The following is a 21,106-nucleotide window of genomic DNA, read 5'->3' as shown; positions in this document are numbered from 1 at the left end:
TGTAATTACTGTATTTACAAATTTAGCACCAAAATATCACAATATATTGAAAACGTTGACTACAAAAATGCGTTGGATAATCCAGAACGTTGGATAAGCGAGTGTTGGATAAGTGAGACTCTACTGTCTATATATATAAAAGGGTAATGAAATTTCGGCCTAGGACAAAACAACAAAACTACACCTCCCAGAAACACTAAACTTGGCAGCACAACCCCTTATCCATGCCTCTACGTTCATACAACAAAAAGCTCAAGCTACTCCAGAAAACGGCCAGGCTTTGAGACTGCAAGGCTATTCACTGCTATTCCACCTGGCCAACAAAGGATTCCCATAAGCCATAGCAACGCGTGGCCGGGCAAAGCTAGTATTTGATAAGAATGATTCACTTTAAAAAACACCATAACAGAGAATTACTATCCCGGTACTGATTTGGTTTTCTTTATTCTCCCTTCCCTGATTGTCCTTCATATGCACATGCATATATACAGATATTACTGATATGTTGCAATATCATGGTCAAATTTTAGCAACTCCAGACTATTTTTGACTTTAATTATTCTTTTCACACCCAGCTTTTGGTTGCTTCAAACACACTTCACACTCTGCTGCCTGCTCTCTGAAGAGCTGGTCACCGCAGCTAATGTGACATTTCAAGAATTTTGAATGGTCAGTTAATCATTATATTAACCACAAAAGGTTTCAGAATCTTGATAGTTCCATACTATTGTGGCTTATGTCTCAGGAAGTCAAAACTCATCTTTCCCCCCAGCTCTATGAGCCTGAATGACTAATTTGGATCAAGGAAAGTTGACCTTCTTCAGAGGACACTTTCTCATCAGTCAAAGACTTTTGTTATCATAAAGCTAGATTAGCTGGTGGTCGCACTTTAGGGCATGCTTTGTAGCTATGCTTTCTTTCACTTTTTTTTAATGAGGAGGCATTGTGGTTTGCTACTCTGACAATGTGGTTGAGAAACATCCCCTGCATGTGCGATGTCTTGAGATATTCTTTTGGAGTGTATGCAGTGTTGTTGTCTTCTTAGGTGCAAGTGTATTTTTTAGAAAGTGAAATCTTTTAAGAAGTCTTAAAAGTCTAATAAGATATCACTCCAGCCTTTGTTATGAAATTAGTTCACAGATTTTACTACCTGCTTAAAATGTTATCTAGAGCACATGATAAAAGACATTCTCAGCAGGAGATGCCAAGCTTAGTATGCCCATAACTGAAATCTCCAAAGAAGCAAAGAACTATCACAAAGCTATTTTGCTGTGCAGAATTGCCAGTACTAGACAGGATCAGAACCAAAGAAACATCCACAGGTTACATTGCTGGGGAGTTCAAATTTTCTTTTTTCTAAAACAACAGTCAAGTTCAAGGAACATGGTGAAGACTATTCTAATCAATACTGAGCAAAGCTTGGAAGAAACTAATAAAAAAGGAAGGACTATTTGAGAACATTTGAAAAATGATTGTAACATGTGCTTCTCAAGAAACCTGGATAGATAAAATGCTTTGCACAAAATTTGCACATAGCCTACCTCCCCCCACCTCTGAAAACAGTTTCTCCTTTGAAAGATATCACATTTCTGTGCTGAGTATATTTCTTCACTGAAAAATTATTTTCTGTTTAAAAAATGCCATTTACTGCATGGAAAATATTTTCTATGCAAAAATGTGTGATTTTTGTGCAGAAAGGTTTCCGAACGAAATTATCTACACAGAAAATATTTCTCCGCAGAAATTATGTTTTATGTGCAAATGTATCATTTACACATGATTTGGAACTAGTATTAAAAATGGTGTAGATGATTAAGATTTTCTCACAGCAGGAAGCGAACTACTAAAATAACTTGTTGCTCCCTTTGCTAACAAAATCAGTGAAAAATTTTATTCCTGGTAACCAATTACAAATAACACTATGTAACACGATTTTTGTTCCTGAGTTATATTGGTTCTATCATAAAAACATGGAAAAAGTTTATTAAACTGCAAAACATTGTTTTTGCGGGATATCATGCAGCACATTTTGCTATAGTTTTTCAATGAATATTTCAACCAATATCTCAACCAATTCAACATAGTTTCCGGAGTATAACAACTACAGTAGAGTCTCACTTATCCAACATAAACGGGCCGGCAGAATGTTGGATATGCGAATATGTTGGATAATAAGGAGGGATTACGGAAAAGCCTATTAAACATCAAATTAGGTTATGATTTTACAAATTAAGCACCAAAACATCATGTTATACAACAAATTTGTGTAGTTCAATACATAGTAATGCTATGTAGTAATTACTGTATTTACGAATTTAGCACCAATATGTCACAACGTATTGAAAACATTCACTACAAAAACATTGACTACTAAAAGGCAGACTGCGTTGGATAATCCAGAACGTTGGATAAGCGAATGTTGGATAAGTGAGACTCTACTGTACTTTCAAAGTAAGTACCACGCAATGAAACAAGAAATAACACTTTCAAACCAGGAACAGAAAATCTTTCAAATTTTGTTACAAAGTGTACTGTAATTTGTTTGTCAAATTTCTTTTAACAATAAGAGTGGTTTATTTATGACTACAATGTAATGAAAAATAGTTTCACTGTTTCTGAGACATGTCTATAACATCTAGTTACTTTCCATTTATAGGGATGTTGACTCATTTCATGGTGAAAGAAGAGTATTATTATTTTTATTATCATATTCATTTGTATCTCATCTCTCTCTCCCTCTCCCAATAATATTGGGATTCAATGTGGCTTACAAAACATTGAAATCAGAACTGCTGAAAAACATGCAAAACACGAGTAACATATGTATTAAATTTATTTTAAGAAGCAAGTAAATTACAGCATCAAAACACTTTAAAATTCAGCAACAGGCAGGCTATAAAAGCCCCTTGAAGTCAACCACTAAAAAGTTTTCACTTTGTGGTGGAAAGAGTCCAAGGAGGGAGCCTCCCTTGATAGGTAGTTTCAAGGTCTAAGAGCAAGTACCAAGAAGGTCATCTTCCTTATACACACCAAGAATGCCTAGAGCAGTGGTTCTCAACTTGTGGGTCCCACACAAGTTGAGAACCTCTGCTCTAGGCACTCTTGGTGGGTACAAGGAAGATGACCTTCTTGGTGCTTTGTTTTGGCCTTCAACTTCCAGAAATCCTAACAGCTGATAAACTGGCTGAGATATCTGGGAGTTCATGCAGGGACATGAGAGAAGCCTCCCACAAGGATGGTAAAAACATCAAAACATCTGGGCGTCCCCTGGGCAACGTCCTTGCAGACGGCCAATTCTCTCACTCCAGAAGCAACTCCGGTTGCTCCTGACACGAAAAAATAAAATAAAAATCTGGGAGTTGTAGGCCAAAACACCTGGGGATCCATAGGTTGAGAAACATTGGCCTAGAGTTTGTGGGATGGAATGAAGGGTTTCCTTGAAAGATCCTGGAGCCTGGACAAACTCATCTAGAGAGACACCCATGAATACCATGTAGTTCAAGTACTAACTCATCACACTGTGCTTGTTGCCTGATGCTAGTGTTGAGAGGACATTGAGACAGATAAGAGGAAACTGCATTTTGTGTCATAGTCTAGTCTAGGCTTGCAGCATTCAGATGTGTTTACAAAAGCAATGAAAAGTATGATAAGCTACATTTATTTTATTTATTTATTTACAGTATTTATATTCTGCCCTTCTCACCCCGAAGGGGACTCAGGGCGGATCACGTTATACACACATAGGGCAAACTTTCAATGCCCATAAACACATCAAACAGAGACTGAGACAGACAGACGCAGAGGCAATTTAACCTTCTCCTGAGGGGATGTTCGATTCTGGCCACAGGGGGGAGCAGCTGCTTCATCATCCACTCTGACGGCACTTCCTCATTCCAGGTCATAAATTAGTTAAACTTGCCTCCCCACTTTTTTATATAAGTGGTACCTTATTTCCTACTTGATAGATGCAACTATCTTTTGGGTTGCTAGGTCAGCAACGAGCAGGGGCTATTTTTAATTTTTAATTGACGGGTGCTCACCCCGACACGGGCTGGCCTCGAACTCATGACCTCATGGTCAGAGTGATTTATTGCAGCTGCTCAACAGCCTGCGCCACAGCCCGGCCTCGAAAAAGTTGATTTTAAAATGATTGGAAAGATAACTCAAAACTAAAAGTTTCCATACCTTGAAACTAAAAGAAACTTCCAAAGCACTGATAATGATCACAACTGGATTTTGCTTTGTGAAGTAATTTGAGAACTAGTCAATAAACAAGCTGTGTTCCACCAACACATACATATTTCTGAATACCATCTGGCATCCCTTTTCTTCCTCAATCTACAGCTGCTTCAAGTGTAATGAAAATAAGTACTATGGTTCAGCAGCCCATCTTACCAGTTCATCAGCTGCATTGTGTTGGAGGGCTAACTGGCAGCTGCCATGAGACAGAATTTGTGCCCCAGGTTTTCAAGGAGAAATGGAAAAAAATGCACAATGCCCAGACTTTTGAAATAAGCAGGGTATGTTGAGCCATGCGTGGATAACACTTTACTTTTCTCTCTCTTGATGAATTGCTTTAAGGTTTATGATACTCCTGTCACTGATGCAAGTCAGTGAGCCTCATGGATTCACTTACTGACATACCAAATTCTTATATATGATGATGCACAGTGATACAGATGTCTTCGTATCTATCTCTGACTCTATTATCTCTCAAACTGTGTGTCTATCCATCTTTTGTGGAAATCTATGAGAACATCTCAATCAATTTTGGTGTCTCAGGTCTGTTCTCACTGTGTTCCCAAGAGAAATTTGTTCAAGGGTTGTCAATAATCCTTCTACTAAACCCATGATGCAGGTATACAGTATGAGTCAGCAAAGGTCCTGCTTAAATTCACCTTACAAGCAGTATTGTTTATTAAACACTAGCTGTGCCCGGCCACGCGTTGCTGTGGCAAAGTGGTGGTGGTATTGGTTAAAAATTGTTGTGTAATTTTTGACATTTGTATTTTTTATTAATTTTATTGTAAGTTATCTTTTTATTTATTATATTTTATTATTTTCTTGTATTATTTTTAGTTATTTTCTGTTATTATAGTATTTTATTGCATTAATTTTTTAGTGTTTTTAATTATTTTTAGTGTTTTTTATTATTTTTTATTGGGTTGCTAGGAGACCAAGTTAGAGGAGCTTAGCCTTCTAACTGGCAGCAATTGGATAAAAGCAATTATTCCTCTCTCTCTAATTAGGACTTTATTTTTCTTTTCTTTTTGTTGTATCAACCTAGAGGCGTGGATGATGGGTTGTGTTGTCAAATTTCGAGGTTGGGGGGCCTGTAGTTTTGTTGTTTTGTGGGTCGCTGTGATGCCATCACTCTTTTATATATATAGATGTGTATATCAGCAGAGCTTGCAATAATAAAGAAAAGAAGTGAAACAGGATTAAACTCATTTTAATTGGAAGAGAAGGTTTTTACTGTTTGCCTTTGCAGATAATGTTACAATGACATGCAATGGACATTTGAACGGATTTTTCCCTCATGCCATTGAACAAGTATAAATTCCTCTGGGTGGATTTTCCATGGACTTTAGCTCTCAAGGATTTCCATAAAACCTACTTCCCCAAGAATTCCTTCAAGAGGGTTCACTTCTCTTGAGTACCAGATACAGCTGAATTTATTTTTGTACTATAATGTGAAAAGTAAGAATGTTTGAAGTTACATTTCTTTTCTGTATAAAAAAACTATGTTGCTAAGCGAGAGACTAAAATAGTAGATAATATATGACCTAAGGCAACAGGATTTGCAAGCAGGTTTCTTGGGGAGTGGAGTTTGACCTCGGCCCTATACATTTGACTCTGTTTAATTTTGTGCTTGCCAGAGCCGTGCAATAGAAATGACTACGGATCCATTTTTAGACAGCTGGGGTTCAGGCTATCTGAAATCCATTAATAAGACAGACCACTATTTTGTGCTTGCTAGAGTTTACTGAGGTTAGACAACAAAAATAGCAACTGGCTCCTTTCTAGATAGAAATGGCTTGGATTCACGCAGAATACGCTATGATCCTATCTAGCTGTTCAGGCCATTTGAAAGGCTATATCTGCCTACATGAGCCTGCTCAAGTTTCCAGATCTGTGAGGTTTTTTTCCCCTAGTCCCACCATCATCATAGCATATTTCAAGGCTGCTTCCAGGTTGTGGGACTCCCTTCCACAAGAGGTTTAGTTTAATCCCCAATCCTCTTTAATCCCCAAAATCTGCTCATTTAGGTAGGCTTGGGTTCCAAACTTATTGTAGCAGAAGGGATTCTTTTCATTTTTTTCATGGGATTTTATTATATTTTAAATGTTTTAAAACCATGTGGTTTTAATAGAATTGTTTTTAATTATTGTATTAATAGTACTATGCTGCTCAGTCGTTTGCTGAGCGAAGGAAGAGAGACGCTTTTAAACTCTGGTGCTGGAGGAAAATCCTGAGTGCCTTGGACTGCAAGAAGATCCAACCAGTCCATCCTCCAGGAAATAATGCCCGGCTGCTCACTGGAGGGAAGGATAGTAGAGGCAAAGCTGAAGTATTTTGGCCACATCATGAGAAGGCTGGAAAACTTGGAAAAGATCACAATGCTGGGGAAAATTGAAGGAAAAAGGAAGAGAGGCCAACTATACTTTGATTTAACTTTGTGTAAGCACCTTGGATCACAAGAACCAGTCCATATTCCAGGAAATAATGCCTGTCTGTTCACTGGACGGAAGGATATTAGAGGCAAACATGAAGCATTTTGGCCACATAATGAGAAGACAGGAAAGCTTGGAGAAGACAATGTTGCTGGGGGAAATGGAAGGAAAAAGAAAGAAGGCCAACCAAGGGCAAGATGGATGGATGGTATCCTTGAAGTGATTGGCTTGACCTTGAAGGAACGGGGGTGGCGTTGGGCTTGTCCATGAGGTCACAAAGAGTCAGAAGCGAATGAATGAATAAACAACAACAAAGCACTTTGAATCCTGTGCAGGGAGATAGGGGAATGTAAAATTACTTGCATACTAAATAGTAAAGTTGTGCATTCGTGTGGAATTGCTGTTCGTTTTGTGTAGTTTCATTTGTGTCAATTCATTTTCATATTTGTGTCCTGCTAATGAAAATGGACCGTCTATATGACATGGCTAATGAAAAACACGAAAATTTTCGTGCCATTGGCGGGCAATGGGAGGTCTCCCAAGGCTCATCCCCCCTCCTAGGTTTTTGGACTAGAGGGGTGAAAATCGCCACCAGAGGCATTTCCTTCTCCCAGGCTCAGGTCAGATTCCCAGATCCATATTTATAATGATATATAATATATAATAATATAATATAATATAATTACATTAACCCCCATTTCCATGGATCAGATCTAATATGGAAGCATTTCCCTCTCACAGGTTCAGGTTTGATTCCCAGATCCTTCTTTATATATATATTAACACCCATTGGTATGCATCAGCTATAAGCCCTCTGTCAGTACCTGCTTATTGTTACAAGACAGAAACAAAGGAAAACGAAAGCAAGCATGTTGACTGTGCGGCTTTCATTTTCATGTCACCTCTCATTTCCTACGAAAGTGTCATCATTCGTTTTGTGTATACGAACGGTCGAAATAAAACAATAGCATGAAGGAAACGAAGGAATTTTTTTTTCGTGCACATCTCTACTAAATACTCAACGAAAAAACAGGGATGATGACGGTAATAACACCAAAATCGTTTTGAGAAGGAAAAAGGCAAGGTTAATGTGTTTCTGAAGGCTACTGGAGGCAAGTTCTTCTGAGCAGAACAGAACTAGCTAAACCCTATGTCTGGAATTCATATTTGATAATGCTACATATTCATATTGTGGCATTATTGTTATAACAGTATGGAACATGCTTCTTGTTCCTGGGTTATAAAAGTCATTTCCTAATTGTTTCTATCATCAAAGCATGGAAAAGTTTATTAAACTGCAAAAACTTTGTTTTTGTGGGACATCCTCCATCACATGTTGCTATCGTTTTTCAATGAATATCTCACAGAGTCTCAACCAATTCAACATAGAGTGTGGTAGTAATTAAAATTAAGTTTCTGGAATAGAACAGCTACTTTCAAAGTAAATACCACACAATTAAACAGGAAACAACACTTTTATGGAGCCCTCAGTGGGTTAAATCACTGAGCTGCTGAACTTGATGATCAAAAAGTCGTGGTTTGAATCCGGGGAGCGGGGTGAGCTCCCGCTGTTAGCCCCAGCTTCTGCCAAGCTAGCAGTTTGAAAACATGCAAATGTGAGTAGATCAATAGGTACCGCTCTGGCCGGAAAGTAACAGCACTTCATGCAGTCATGGCAGCCACATGACCTAGGAGGCGTCTACAGACAACGTTGGCTCTTCGGCTAAGAAATGGAGATGAGCACCAACCCCCAGAGTTGGACAGTAGACTTAATCTCGGGAAAATCTTTACCTTTAACACTTTTTTTGGTTACATTGTCTAATTACAAATGCCCTCCTCCCTGCACCTACCTTAACAACCAGACTCCATTGAGCAAAGGAGGCCAGCTGGAGCACAGGAGGATGCTATTTCCAGCCCACTCCTACTACCAAGTGAAGCTATGACATTTAGAAGCAAGACTGGTGTCATCTAGTTCCTGGTGAGAGGGTGCTGGAAATAACATCCTCCTGCACCCAGATTGCTGGCTGAAAATGCCTTTATCACCTGATGTTGGCTGCTAGCTGTTAATATAGGTTGGTGTGTGTGTTCTCCAGGAGATGTTACTAAGTTACACATTCATAAGTAGGTGATATAGAATATAGGTAAGCACTGTCAAAATACAAGGAAAATTTTTTCACCTAGTTATAATCATTTTTTTGTTTCCTTAAAAAGTAAAATCTGGTTTTGCACAACAATATATGGGTTTATGTGTCTATACTTGTTGTGATGGAGTCTTCAAGTAGAGATACTACTAGTTGTGTTAGAAGAGGCAGGAAAACTACTCATGAGCAAGACTTCGATGAGGAGCAACAAAGGAAGAGAATCCAGGAAATACTTATGGAACCCACTGATGATGATTCCTTTGAGGGTTTTGAAGGGGATTGTGGGGCTGAGAGTCAGGAGGATGGGATATCAGACTCTGGGAGTGAAGAGATGGATTGGACTAGGGTTCAAGACATCCGGGAGATTTTTGAGAAACCCACAAGCAGTGGTACATTTGAGGGATGGCACAGAGAAGATACAGATGGATCCTGGGGAGTTATGGGTTTGGATAGAAGGTGGACTGGCTGGAGAGATTGTAGAAGGGCAGCAGCTGGAGGTGGGGTGTTGGGTGACTCCAGCTCTGATGAGGATTTGCAGCAACAAGGTTCAGCTGTGGATAGGACGTTAGCTGGCTCAAGTTCGGAGGAGGACTTGTAAATAAAAGTAAGTTTGTTGCTAATGTAACCTTGCAATCAGCAAGGTGTTTGTTGGGTGCTTTCGGGATCTCTGTTTCAGAAGACGTGTTTGGAAGACTGCTTTGGGACATAATTGTTAACCCGGGTTTTCAGTGGCAACGGGGGCTGGCATTGTGTGGGTTTGCACTGGATTGTCCTGTGTTGGTTTTATGCATTAGCTGCCGGCTTGCCTCCGTCGCTTTGGCTCTTTGTGTTGACCTTGGACTGGAACCCGATGCCTGTGACGTCTCTCTAATGACGCAGATTGGAACTCGATGCCTGTGACTTCTCCCTAACGACGCGGACTGGATGTGGTGGCTGTGACTTCTCCTTTACGACGCGGTTTGGCTTCACAACAACTTTTTGAGGCATAGTGTGGCCGCTGGTCACTGTGGGTAGTTGCTGGTTGCTTTCCATCGAGTTAAGCTCCATCGAGTAGGTGGAGTGAGTTTTCAGCCGTTTTGGCTTAATTTCTTTTAATCTGGATTATTTCCCAGGATAATCCGGATTATATCCCGAGATTGGGTTTTTTGAGTTCCTTTTGGACATTGTTACTTCACACTGAAGAGAAAGTGTTTTGAGCCCTTTTTTGGTTGTTTTCTAGGCTCTTTTCTGTTGTTTTGCAATAGACTGAGTTATTTATATTGGCTGGCGTCTGACTCATAACAATAGTTATCATTCGTGGTGATAAGAGAGATTATTGAGAAAGGTGTAAGTACACACCAGTTTGATAAACTGGATTATCCCACCAGCCTTTTTAAAATCACTTACCTTATGTGTGCAGTATTTGCTTATTTCTGCCAAACATCAAGGAGTCAGTAGCTTGCATATTAATGGGAAGAAGTGCATTAACTTGAGGAGAAACTTCTATAGCTTCAGTGGGCCGGATACAGGAAGAGCATTCACCAGTTGTAGAGGCTCAAGCTCCTATATGACTGTGATTGTTATTTTTAGTTGTTATGATTAATTAGCAGAACAAAGGCAAGGTGCATTCAGCAGACATGCATGATGAATGTAGCCAATTTGGGAGCAAAAAGCAATTGGAGGCCAATCTATACTCTCCTATAGTTTTGTTTTTGTTTTTTAAAAAATTGCATTGACATTACATTATGCTGTACGTAGAGGATGAATTAATGCCTGGCTAAAGGTGGAGAAAATGCCTTAGCTCTACCTCCAGTGCATCAATGTTCAGCACACTTTTATTATGCTTTGTGTGTGTGTGTGTGTGTGTGTGTGGAATGAGAGGTATAGGATGGAATAAAACTGAATAGTATCTGTATAGAACAGAACCTGGTGGTTAAGGATATTTGTGTACACTTTAATATGGGAAAGGCATGTTCTTTCCTGCAGTCTGTTAAGCAAATTTCTGGAATGAAACCATCATGCTCAGCGAGAGAACAGTCTTTTGCAAACCCTAACTATTAAAGTATTGTACGATTACGCCCCCACCCATCTTCTACATCTATATAATGACAAGACTATCCATGAATTAAAGAGGCACATGTAAGTACAGTAGAGTCTCACTTATCCAACACTCGCTTATCCAACATTCTGGATTATCCAATGCATTTTTGTAATCAATGTTTTCAATATATCATATTTGGTGCTAAATTTATGAATACAGTAATTACAACATGACATTACTGCGTATTGAACTACTTTTTCTGTCAAATTCGTTGTATAATATGATGTTTTGGTGCTTAATTTGTAAAATCATAACGTATTTTGATGTTTAATAGACTTTTCTTTAATCTCTCCTTATTATCCAACATATTTGCTTATCCAACGTTCTGCCAGCCCGTTTACATTGGATAAGCGAGACTCTACTGTATTACACAAGCCAACAAGTATTTTTCATCAGATATAATTTTAGGGCATTCTTATAGAGTTTTTGCTCTGAATTCAGATCTGTGCTTATTTTTTTTCTGTATCAGGTGTAGTTTTTGCAATGAAGTGAATCGAATAATTAATGCATTTATGCACTGATATCTATATAATCTAATTGATATCCATTCGTAAATGCATTAATTATTCGATTAGCCTCATCACAAAAAAACTCCACATGATAGAAAATAAACACAAATCTGAATTCAGCGCAGAAGAAAAACACTATAAAAATGACCTAAAATTATATCTGATGAAAAATACATGTTGGTTTGTGTTACATGAAAATGACTTGAAAGGTTCAGACTTTATAGTAATCCACTGTAATGCAGCATTCGTCATACAGTAGAGTCTCACTTATCCAAGCTTCACTTATCCAAGGTTCTGTATTATCCAAGGCACTCTGCTTTTTAGTATTTTTTTTTGTAGTAAATGTTGCAACGTTTTGGTGCTAAATTTGTAAATACAGTAATTACTACATAACATTATTGTGTATTGAACTGCTTTTTCTGTCAGTTTCTTGTAAAACATGATGTTTTGGTGTTTTAATTTGTAAAATCATAATGTAATTTTATGTTTAATAGGCTTTTTTCTTAATCCCTCTTTATTATCCAAGATTTTCGCTTATCCAACATTCTGCCGGCCCGTTTATCTTGGATAAGTGAGACTCTACTGTATTTAAATAGGTTGACATGATTGAAAAAAAATACATATTTAAAATCAGCATAAAATTGATTTAAACTGTCCTATTCTCATCTCTGATTATTACAAAAGTTTGTGATTTGAAATCTAACATGGAAACAAATGCAAAGGATTTTCCTTTCTTCAGTGATTAAAATATTGCTGGCTCCTTTCACAACTACAGGTGGTTGGGAGATGTAAAATGACTTTGTGATGCACAACATATCTTTCTGCGCAGGGTTTTTGTAATACTGTATTGGTGGCCTAGGGTGTATATTTATGTTGAAGAATTAGTGCAGTTTGACTCCACTTTCACTGCTAAGGCGCAATGCTAGGGCATCATGGGTGTTGTAGCTTTACAAGGTCTGCAGCTTTCTCTACCAAACAGTGCTGGTTCATCCCCAAAATATAATCCCAGTGATTCCACTGCACTGAACCATGGTGGTTAAACTGGTGCCAGACTGCTGTAACAATCCTGCCACACAAATGAAAATTTCCACCAGAAATCAAATTTGTATCATTCTGGTAATCAAAAAGTTTAGCTGAGTATATAAAAATGCAGTTTAGACATCTAAAGAAAATGGATAAGTTGCTAAAGGCATGGGGACACAGCAAATATGAATTCTAGATATGAATGATTCTTTAAAGTGATAAAAATCTGGGGAAATTTTCATTAGGAGTACAATTCTTATGGTCTCATTTTGTCCCCCTTGTGACTACACCCCCATCTAATCATAACCAACAAATAAAGTGATTCTTATCAGCAACCCAAGCTATTACATTCACTGTACTATCTTCTTTACCAAGAGTTGATCATATGATTTTGGATACAATTGTGTAATATTCCTTTACTGAAATTCTGCAAGGCTTAGAAGATGTAATTTTTGAAATGGAACTATAAGAATAAACAGAGTGGATCTACTTTAAAGATTGTTCTTTTGGGAAGAATACACATTCGAGTAAAGAATAAAAACAACTATCTAAAAAACGGAGAGAACTCATCTTGAAACAAGCCCAGTGGCATCTGACACCAATTGTTGAAACTCAAGTCACTTCAAGGAAAATAAATCTGTACAGTTGGGTGCCCTCAAATCTTTGTAAAATACCCCTTTGCATGGTGACCACATCTTTCATCTGTAATTTAAAAACATATTGGGAAGTTGAGTTACAGTAGCTCAGAAATATATCTGAACTTACAAAGAGACTGAGGGGAATGTTTGGATCTGTTCAAAGAAAAACTCTTGCTGATACGATCAATGAATCACTTCCAATGTCTACATCAAAAGTGTTATAGAGTTTCAATCACATCAGGAGTTACTTTCACAAGTGACTGTTTGGTTAGCTTTGAAAAATAGTTTGGAGTTTTTGCAGATCTCCACTAGCCTAGATCTTTCCTATTTTCATATGGGCCATAAGATCCTTCATAAGATTCCATATTCCTAATGAACAGTCTCCTAGGCTTTTGAAATACTTCAGTTTACATATGTCTCCAGTTGCTCATGTGTTGGTCTCGCTTTAATTTCTGAATATATGGAGCAGTTTAAATATTAAAGTTATTTTAGATTCAACTTAGTGACATAGAGAGAAAAGCAGAGACCTCGTCCCCAATTGGTGTTTGAACTGTGTCAATCAGAATTTATATCTCTTCCTTATAGTGGCAAACATAATTTATTCTAGATCCTTATGAAAAATGCATTTTGCCCCCTTTAGTTTGATTATTCACACTAACTAAATGGTTTCCCATTATAAAAGGATATTTGAGCATGGAAAAAGTATTTTCAAGATAACCTTCTGCTTTATATATTTATTATTTTAATATAAAAAAGCAAGGATATGTGTATTTATTTGTAAATATCTCAAATATTTATATGTACCCAATATTATATGATCTTAGGACTATTTAAAGCAGAGTAAAACATATAAAGTAATTCAAAAGAATTAAAAGGACATAAACCAAACCAATGCAGTACAACCCCAGCATCTGCTGGAAACAGGTTCGCAGTCTTTGTGTGGATATGCAAAATTTATTGAAATGAAGGACATCTGAACCAAAATATGATAGTCACTCTGGAGGACCTAGAAAATGCTGAGAAAGGACATATTTTGTTGGATGTAGCTAAGTAAAGCTGAGCTTTTAATCAGTAGTTCTCAACCTGTGGGCCACAGCCCACTGGTGGGTCATGAGACCTAAAATAATGTACATGAGACATGTGGGGAAAATCAGCTCTAGATTATTAAATATGGTTTTTGTAGGTGAGCAGATGACGACTACTGGATGACATATGTTCTGTATCCGAACCTAGAGATGATGTGGTCTATCCAATGCAATTTTCTGAATCAGCATCCCAAATAACCAAACCGAATCTAAAGTTGACCAAAATCTGATTCGTAACCCTTTTGGTACTAATGTTGGAGAGTAGTCCCTGGTCAAATGGCCCCTGGTTAAAAAAAAAAAAAAGTTGGAAACCACTGTATTAAATGGATTAAGCAGCCCTCAAGATATTGTTGAACTGCAACTTGCCTCAGCCAGCACAGCATGATGAGGAGTATTGGGAGTGGCAATTTGATAAAATCTAGAGGAGCAGCTGCATGCTTCCCATTCCTGATTTAAAAGTATACGTAGATACAAGGCTGAATATACTCAAGATTCAGATTCAGATTCTGACTTTTTTTCCTTCATGTCAGGAGCGACTTGAGAAACGGCAAGTCACTTCTGGTGTGAGAGAATTGGCCGTCTGCAAGGATGTTGCCCAGGGGACTTGAAGAACACCTTGACAGTAAAAACTCTATTAACAGTGAACCATGTTGGATAGTCGGGGGCTTTACTTCCTTGGTGACTCTGAGTTTGGATGGGCATCCATTACAACTGTTTCAAGCATGGATTCCTTTATTAATTGATTTGGAGTCCCCTTTAGCTCTGCAGTTCTCTTGTTCCCCAGCTAAATAATTTGAACCCTAAATACTGCTGTAATGAGCCACATTTTAGGTTGGTGCTAAAATGTAGGCATAATTGCTGAGTGTCACTGAGCATACTGAAGCACCCTATCTCACAATTTCCAATTATATCTCCATAAGTAAAGGTAAAGGTTTCCCCTGACGTTAAGTTCAGTCATGTCTGACTCTGGGGGCTGGTGCTGATCTCCATTTCTAAGCCAAAGAGTCGGCGTTGTCCATAGACACCTCCAAGGTCATGTGGCCGGCATGACTGCATGGAGCGTTGTTACCTTCCCACTGGAGCGGTACCTATTGATCTACTCACATTTGCATGTTTTCGAACTGCTAGGTTGGCAGGAGCTGGGGCTAACAGCAGGCGCTCATTCCGCTCCCGGGATTTGAACCTGGGACCTTTTAGTCCACAAGTTCAGCAGCTCAGCGCTTTAACACACTGAGCCACCAGGGGCCCCTTTATATCTCCATACATTTTCTGTAAATGGGATATAGGATGAAACCATGTGGCAGCTCACAGTGTAATGACCATAGGGATGGACACGAGTCCTATGATACTGCTCTCTTAAATCAACTTTAGGTAGTTGTAGAACCACAACAGCTTTCACTCCTATCCCTTAAAGCCGGACTAATAGGAAGGCATAACATGATCTTGAAAGGTTAAGTCTGTCCAGCAGATTTATATTAATTGCTGGATGATCATGCTATGTAGCAATGAGAAAGGTGATTTTTTTCAGATATGGTGGTGGTCACTCTTAGGGCAGAAGAAGATTCACAGACATTTCTGAGGTCCAGGCCCCTGTGTAGTTCATCTTCTATGATAAGCCCTGTTTCCTCAACACAGTATTTTTTTTTTCGTGTAAGGAGCAACTGGAGTTGCTTCTGGAGGGAGAGAATTGGCCGTCTGCAAGGACGTTTCCCAGGGGACGCCCGGATGTTTTTGATGTTTTACCATCCTTGTGGGAAGCTTCTCTCATGTCCCCGCATGGAGCTGGAGCTGATAGAGGGAGCTCATCCGTGCTCTCCCCGGGTGGGATTCGAACCTGGCAGCCTTCAGGTCAGCAACCCAACCTTCAAGTCACAAGGCTTTTATCCCCTGGGCCACCGGAGGCTCCTAACACACAGTAATGATACAAAGCTCATTTGAAGCTGTGATTTGCATTGGGAGAAAAACACCTGGCCTCCATATCAGCATAGTTTGCTGCTAGGACCTAAGTGGAGAACTTCTGGGTGACTTCAGAGAGTGTTAATATTGGGAAAAAGTACTATGCAGTACCATTTTGAACCTAGAGAGATACGTCAATCCCATGCCTCTCCTTACATTAGATGTAAAGATGTTGAATGGATTAGCCTTCTTCCATATTGACAGTAGTTAGTGTTTTTCACTGCACCTGAGGTCACCAGCTAGTTTAGGAAATGTGGGGCAAGTATAGGTAAAAGGTAAAGGTTTTCCCTGACGTTAAGTCCAGTTGTGACCGACTCTGGGGGTTGGTGCTCATCTCCATTTCTAAGCCGAAGAGCCAGTGTTGTCCGTAGACACCTCCAAAGTCATGTGGCTGGCATGACTGCATGGAGCTCTGTTACCTTCCCACCGGAGCGGTACCTATTGATCTACTCACATTTGCATGTTTTCGAACTGCTAGGTTGGCAGGAGCTGGGGCTAACAGCGGGCGCTCATTCCGCTCCCGGGATTTGAACCTGGGACCTTTCAGACTGCAAGTTCAGCAGCTCAGTGCTTTAACACACTGCGCCACCACCAAGGACAAGTATATAGAACGCATATTTCTATTTTCCAAAATCCCATTGGTGCAGCCCACCCACAGTGTTTGCTATATGAGATATTTCCCTCACTGTCCCTAATGGCCAAGCTGGTCCCGCCATGGGCTCAGCCACATCAAGTAGCAGCGAGAAGGATAAAGAGGGATGCAATCAAATACATAAAATTGCATATGTATGTATCTATACTTAGATTTGATTTTTATACATATTTACATAGTAAGCAGTTTCTAGCCGCACATTCCCAGTTGTAGGAATACATTAATGGAGATTGACTTCTGTGTGTAATGACTTCTTTTTAAAACACTTTTCCTTCTCTCATCCTTATCGTGCCTTAAAGAAAGCAAACAGCTTGGTAATGAACACAGTAGGAAGAAATTAAAACAGAGTGCAGAGTATGCTTGAAGTGAGCTGTTTATTTTGCCTTTTAATTTGTTGTGATATTTAAAACTGAAAGCAGGGGGTAGGCACTTTTATTCACTGAACAGCTTACTTTCCACGCATCCTTTACTTTTGCTGTTCTACATACCTCTTTATGTTAACACCACTGTCTGATAATTCGTACCTAGAATTGCATATTAACATTAGATAAACAAATGTGCAAATTAGAATGTCCCATGTTTCTGAATGTTTTTTTTTTCTATTTCAACTTATTAATGGGATTGTTTATTTATTTATGCCAACCTAGCAGTTCGAAAACATGCCAATGTGGGTAGATCAATAGGTACCACTCCGGCAGGAAGGTAACGGCACTCCATGCAGTCATGCCGGCCCCGTGACCTTGGAGGTGTCTACAGACAATGCCAGCTCTTCGGCTTAGAAATGGAGATGAGCACCAACCCCCAGAGTCGGTCATGACTGGACTTAACGTCAGGGGAAAACCTTTACCTTTACCTATGGGTTTATTATTAAATCCATTCAATGCTGTTGATGTCACCATGGCCAGCTATTGAAGGGTAGGGATGGAAGAGAAGTGTTGGTTTGGATACTGTCAACAAAATTATCCATTTTTATACCTCCCAAGACTAGTTATGGCCGAGAATGTACTTGGCACAGAAAAGTAAACACACATTCTAGAGGACTGGTACAGGTCGAGAATCTCTTATCCAGAATTGCAAAATCCAGAATTGTCTACACAGAGGTAGCAGAGATAGTGACACTTTTGGTTTCTGATAGTTCATAGTATACAAACTTATTTAAAATATTCTGCATAAAATTTCCTTCAGGATAAGTGTAGAAAACATAATGTAACATCAATGAATTTTGTGTTTAGACTTGGCTCCCATCTCCAAGATATCTCATTACGTTTATACAAATATTCCAAAATCCACCACTCCCTCCAAAATCCGATGCACTTCTGGTCTCAAGCAGTTTGAATGAGAGATACTTAACCAATACTAAAAAAACTATCAGCAGTATAGAGGCATTCTTTTGTTTCTATTTTAAAAAGTGACTTGGGGGGGGGGGGAGGAAACTACAAAATAATACGGGATTTGTTGGGTGACCACCTCCACGATGATTGAGGAAGTCCCAGTCACATACTCTTTTCAGACCCAATCCAGCATCCAACATGACAGATAAGGTCCAATTTAAAGATCAGTGCAGATCTGCCCTTAGTTCTGGAACTAATAGCTATTGCATTCTCATTATATCTGTTGAGTTGGTGGCAGGGCTAATTTAATATTGACCAGTGATTCCAATGGGCAAATCCCATTGAGGGTCTGTTGCCGGACACCCTAAAATTGGGAGCAGTAGCTGACAATCAACTGAAAATCAGAACCAGAAGTCACTTCCAGTCTGTTTTTTTTGGTTTGCTTCTCCTGGATGCCTCATTTTGGTGTTTTTTCACCCACTAAAATGAGATTTTATTTATTTATTTATTTATTTATTTATTTATTTGCATCACTTTTACCCCGCCTTTCTCCCCCGAGGGGACTCAAAGCGGCTTACCATAAATAGGCAAAAATTCAATGCCTAAAAACAATGTAAAAACAACAATTCATATAAAACAGATACCATTACAAAATAAAATCACATTATATACAATTTTAAGCATGTTCAAGATTAGAATCCATTCATCCAGAAGCCTCAATAAGTCTTCGTACAGGTCATGTAAAGTCCATGTTCTCATTCATTAAAAGCTTGCATGCACAACCATGTCTTTAAGGCTTTCCTGAAGCCTAGGAGAGTTGGGTTTTGGAATCTAAGGTCCCATCTACACTGCCATATAATCCAGATTCTGAATCCAGATTATTTGAACTGCATTATATGGCAGTGTAGATTCATATAATCTGGTTCAATGTAAATAATCTGGATTCAGAAACTGGGTTATATGGCATATCCAGTCTAAAGCATTCACCTGGATAGTTTTACCATTTTTGAAGTCAAGCCGCTTTGAGTTCACCCGGGGAGAAAGGTGGGGTAAAAATTATGTAAATAAAATAAATAAACAAATAAGCCTACCCTATGGGCAGATCAGTAGCAGTCTTTCACTGCTTATTAGCTTCTTACCTGAAAAGGGTTCCATTTTAGGTAAAAAAAATTGAGTAATTTTAAGTGGGAGACTTCTTCTCAATAAATCAATTCGAGAGTAAAGACTGTTGCTAAGATTTTTCTGTACCAAACCCGAGCTGTTGCCATATGAATTGTCTCCTTTCTCATGAGCAGCTGCAATATGTGCATACCTCAAGTAAAAAGATTTGGGAGAAGAACAGCAAATGTGGATGTTATCATCCTATTTTCGGTAGAAGACCACTACCTATTATCTTGACTGGATGACTGTTGAATTTTTTTAAAAAAGAAACCACATGTCCCAAGACATTTGTTTCCATTATTGAAAAAAGGCTGTTTCTAGGTTTTTAACTACTTTATCTTTTATTAAGATCTTGGAAAAATAAAATGAAACTTGACAATGCACCATATGGTGCATAAACATTAACTTAGAATATAAATGAGTGTCACAAAGTTATAACCACAGATCAGTTAGCAGATTCTCACGGGACACATCAGTAGCTCCTTCCATTCAACATTCAAAGTATTTCATCTCTTTTTTAAAAAGGGAGGGTGAGATGAAGAATACCTCTTAGAGAAAGACAGAATCTTTGTCCTATAAAACCCAGAGGAATTCTGCCAGGATCATATGCATATTATCGTTTTCTTCTAAAAATTTCCTCCATACAAAGCCATGTCAGTTACTTTGACCAGGTTAGAATCTTCTTGCAACCCTGTTCTCAAAGGGAATTAGTTGATAAGATATAAGACCAAGAGAGAGAGGAGAAAAATTAAATAAAAACGGAGAGAGAATATATTACATACATTTTGAATTCATTTGACCTATTTTTTTAAAAAGTGAATTTAAAGTTTGGGAGCCGATCTTGTACAAAATCCAGATTAATAGTAATAGCATGCGTTTAATACTTAAGAATAGAACAAAGCCTTCATATACATTATTTTATAATCCTTCAAACAGCTCTCTTAAGATAGATCAATATTACAATTTCCATATTATCCTTTGTGCGAGAGGCTGACGCTGACAATGACATGCCTAAGGCCATCTAGGAAGTTTATGGCAGTGATGAGATTTGTCACTCAACCTCTTAGCTGCTTTGCTATAATATCTCTATTGTAGATCTGTAAGAAGAGATTATATTAAGTGCTGCAGAGGGTCTGAAGGTGAAGCTGGCACTTTTGACAGGATGTTCTAGAGCAGCTGTCCTTCGATTTTCTCCATAGTTGTCCCTCGCATGAGCCATGCTTTGGGTGGCGGATGCCTGGAGGGGGGCAATGGTGCAGAAATATCTTGGAGAACAGTGGTGTGCTTGCCATATGGGCTATATTCCCCAAGCCAAACTTGCTGCTTTCAGTTGCCATGAACGGCTCTGTTACACCACCAGTATTGAATACGGTTTCAGCTACCAGTCTGTTCAGTTTTTGTACATAGAATGAGAGTTGGGCACCAGTTTGTCTTTTACCTCAGGTAGCAAAGCAACGTTATTGAACTCTGCTTTTCTCCTACCTAATCTATTTGTGCATTGAAAATCCAAGCAATTTTCAATGTAACATTATATATTCTAGGAATTATATACAAAAATGTCTCGTCTGCTATTATTCAAGTCTAAAACAGACATCTCTACACATCTGCTTCTGCTCAGTCGTTTAGTCGTCTCTGACTCTTCGTGACCTCATGGACGAATCCACGCCAGAGCTCCCTGTCGGCCGTCACCGCCCCCAGTTCCTTCAAGATCAACTCAGTCACTTCAAGGATACCCTCCATCCATCTTGCTCTTGGTCGGCCTCTCTTCCTTTTTCCTTCCATTTTCCCCAGCATCGTGATCTTTTCCAAGCTTTCCTGTCTCCTCATGATGTGGCCAAAATACTTCAACTTTGCCT

At 38.8% G+C, this 21,106-nt stretch overlaps 1 protein-coding gene across 3 annotated transcripts in view; it reads right to left on the bottom strand.

Annotated features, from left to right (window-relative positions):
- cdh20 (cadherin 20) overlaps positions 1–21,106 on the bottom strand; it is a 282,549-nt gene that overhangs the window by 85,591 nt on the left and 175,852 nt on the right. The window lies entirely within an intron of this gene.

Source organism: Anolis carolinensis, chromosome 4 (assembly GCF_035594765.1).
Source record: "Anolis carolinensis isolate JA03-04 chromosome 4, rAnoCar3.1.pri, whole genome shotgun sequence".
In the NCBI taxonomy this organism is placed as follows: Eukaryota; Metazoa; Chordata; class Lepidosauria; order Squamata; family Dactyloidae; genus Anolis; species Anolis carolinensis.
Note: the sequence above shows the minus strand (reverse complement) of the source record. Positions and strands in the feature narration are given on the sequence as shown.